The sequence below is a fragment of the Lissotriton helveticus genome, chromosome 7 (assembly GCF_964261635.1).
Source record: "Lissotriton helveticus chromosome 7, aLisHel1.1, whole genome shotgun sequence".
NCBI lineage: Eukaryota > Metazoa > Chordata > Amphibia > Caudata > Salamandridae > Lissotriton > Lissotriton helveticus.
The window spans coordinates 609,219,598-609,223,541 of NC_136068.1; positions in this window are offsets into that span (position 1 = coordinate 609,219,598).

A 3,944-nucleotide genomic window follows, 5' to 3' on the forward strand; every position below is an offset into this window, starting at 1 on the left:
TTTGCCGGCACTAGTCTTAGAGTCCCTATCAATATTAGCGAAGAAAAAGGTGCAAACAACGGGCTGGAAGCACAATTCCCTATACTCCCTTGAGTTAGAAGCTGATTCAAAGAACCTAGCATTCATCAATTTATTGACATATAGTAGCCCAGCACACTTTAAACACAAATTGTAATAGTCTCAACAAACAGTTCAAAGGAAGTCTAGTTCCATAGACAAGTCGATATTCAATTTCAATTTATTCTTTATTTTTCATTCTTTAAAACCTTTTGAAAGCATCACTTTTGGAACCGACAACGCGTTTCGTCCCATCCAGGGTCTTCTTCAGGGCTACAAAAGTACATATAAAAAAGGGACTATTTACAATTTTGTACATGGCAGATTCAAGCAAAATAAAATAAAAACACACATCGACTTTTACAGATATATCAAGCAAGTTTCTAATGCTAAAGAATGTGGTAAATAAATAAATTATTACCGGATCTATTTTTCAGAATAATCAATAAACAGGTAGCTCAATAAATAAGAGTCAAATTCAAATTCAAAAACTTTATTCGGTCATTAATTAATGATCATAAAAGTACATACATACATAAGTGATAAAACATGAGGATACAGCAAATTTTAAGTTAATCACATATCAAAAAGGGTGCTTTTCCTCAAACAAATCGATTTTAAAATAAATACAGCAGTAAAAAAACAGATGTCCTGTGAATCAAGTCCAAATAAAAGCCCCATGGCCGATACAATAGTGGATACATTATATTTTTTGAAAAGCGGTTTCAGATATATTTTTCGGAGGTGAAGATAAAGAGGGCATAACAATAAAAAGTGCTCCGTACTTTGTTCTGTGGTCCCATCACACGGACAGGGGGCGGTAGTATAAGTCTTCATTACAGGATAAGCGACAAGCAAATGAACAATCCCCATCCGTAATCTTGTCAATACATATTGGTGGGATCGGATAGTGACCAATTTAAGATATCCTGAAAGCCCCATTTCTTCCTTAGTGTATCTGTCGTAAAAAACATGTGTAGAGAACTGGGCAATAGCTGCGTTACGCTTCCCCATGCTAACCCTCAAAAATTCATGTTTAAGCTCACTCTTCGGTATATCTAAAACACAAAAAGGGTTATCACGCACAGTAAGATTAAAAACATCACTAAATGTTCGAATAATATAGTTAAGCCAAGGGATGCGGGAACATTTGTCCATATGAAGACAGTCTAAAATAATTTTTCTTGTGAAACCAGTCTGTTCCTTAATCCATATAGATCTCCATACTAACAGGGGTCTTAATCTGATCAAGTCAGATAGGTGTTCTAGACCAACCTCCTGATGGATCAGCTTTGTTGAGGCAGAAGATGGTAAACACAGGAGTTTTTTGACAAATTTGTTTTCCTCAACCTGGAGCATGTTGTTATTACAATGGCCCCACACTCCTGAGCCATATAGGGCCAGAGCAACACATTTATGGCGGTATAAGTACAACATGTCTGGTATCCGTCTTGAGCCTAACTTGGATGCGAACTTAAATATGCCAAAAGAACACTTGGCCATTTTGGCTCTTACATTAATCATTTCAGGTGTCCACATCCCCCCTCTGTTAAAGGTGATACCCAAATAACAAAATTTGTCCACCACTTTTATAGTTTGGTCCATAACTGTAAAGGGCCTTAAGTTTTAAATTTTCTTCCCACAGGGCATTATAAAAGTTTTGGAATTATTAATTTTTAATTTTCTCCCATTAATAAAATCTGCAAATTTATTCATAAGTTTTTGCAACCCAAGAGGTGTTTGTGAAAGCAGAACAGCGTCATCCGCGTAAAGCAATATTGGGATGGAAAGGCCGTCAGCAGTCGGTGCATCTGCACTGATGGTCCGTAGTTCCGACTCAATTGCGTTTATAAAAAGGGAGAAAAGAAGAGGTGCAAGGACACATCCCTGCCTTATTCCAGAACCTACTTTGATACTGGGTGTACACTCCCCCGATTGCCCGTAGCGTATCTTAGCCGTCAGATTCCTATAAAGTTGGGCCAAAAAATAGATAATATCCTTTGGAGCACCCATGTCCAACAAGGTTGACCACAGAAGACCATGATCAACCAGGTCGAAGGCACTGGTCAGGTCGGCAAAACAAAGAAACAACGAGCCTTGTTTAGCCCTTGTATATTTGCATATAATAAGATCTAAATTAATGCATTGTTCTATGGTGCCTAACCCCTTGCGGAATCCATACTGAGAATCCGCAAGGATCCCTTGATCTTCTACCCATTCCTCCAGACGACTCAGTAATACCCTACTCATAATTTTTAGGGAAGCAGTGAGGAGAGAAATCGGGCGGTAGTTTTTTGCCTCACCCCTCTCCCCTTTTTTATACACCGGGATAATGATTGATTCCCCCCAGATCTGTGGGGCCGCAATCATTGCAGCTGCATTAAAAACCTTTGTTAACAATGGACTCCAGATAGAAACCTCGGCTTTATAAAGGTCAACGGGTACCCCATCAGGGCCCGGCGCCTTTCCCCCCTTACTGGCCCGGATGGCGGCATCCACCTCAGAGACTGTGATATTAAGAGGTAGGGGGATAAAAGCCACGGTCTCCCTATCACCCTCTACAACTAGTCCTTCAGGGTTAAAAATGCTAGTAAAATGAGCCACCCATTGTTCCTCAGACACCTGAGCAGACATAACCGGGGCTTCTTCATTATGGAGGAAGGGACTATTGACAGTGGACCAGAAAAGCTTGGCATCCTTAAGATCCACTGCCTTAGTCAAGTTGTTCCAGGCCTCTTCCTTTAGTTCCTGTTTTCTATCCCTCAGATGAATTGAGTATTCCCTTCTAAGGGTTTTAACTGCTTCCTTATCCCTGGGTTTACCCTTAAGAGCAACTTTGAGTTTTTGTAAGGAGTTAGTACATTCCCTGTTAAACCATCCCCCGTTAATCCTAGGCCCCTTTGGTTTGCTTCCAGTTAAAATTTGTGCAATGTTTTTATTAATGATGTCGAAGCTAGCTAGAATATCAGCATTATCCTTTTCGGGTTCAAGACAGCATTCCACCTCATCTATACAGGCAGACACAATGGTACATAGTAAACGTTCCTCGTTTTGCCTACCCCATTTAATTCTAGGGCCATTAGGTCTATGTGGAACTACATCTGTCACTGCACCATGTGACGCCTTTACTTTATCCCCCCATAAGGAGAGATACATTGTTAGACAGTTATGATCGCTTAAGGCTGGGTCTACTATTACGGGTAAGGAACACAAAGCTGTAATACTGGAGGAGGCAATGAGGTAGTCGATAACCGTGGCACAATTCCTACCAATAAAGGTCGGTACCGAGTTACCCTCACTGTCTACGCCAGGTAACATAATGCATAAATCCATTTTAAGCATAAGAGTGTTTAGAGATTCCCCATAAACAGAATGTAGAAAATGGGTCCGATCTTCCCCCACCTCACCCCCGTACCCACACACCCCTTTGCCAGCAAATGGGCACATGTGAATGTTGAAATCTCCGCCCCACAGAATATCAAAAGACACATCACTGCGCCCATGTAGCCTTTCCACCTCCGCTTCTAGTTCATCAACCATATATGTTTTTGAATGGTTAAAGACATTGTTATAATGGTTTATTACTAAAACATTTCGCCCATTCCTGTGTTGTAACCACAACAGCTGGGAGTGCAGACCAACAATCCGGTGGGTTTTCACTCGAACCGGTATCCTCACAGAGAGCAATATCACCATCCCACCACTGGCTCTCCCCATGTTGGATGTCTGAGCATGGCAATTATAGGCAACATACCCATCAAAATAGACATCTACGGCCGCCCAAGTCTCCTGGAGACACAAGATGTCAAATTGGGTTATAAATTCTAACCATCCTAGACAATCTATCTTATTATTCCACCCAGCAATATTCCAACTCGCCATCTTAT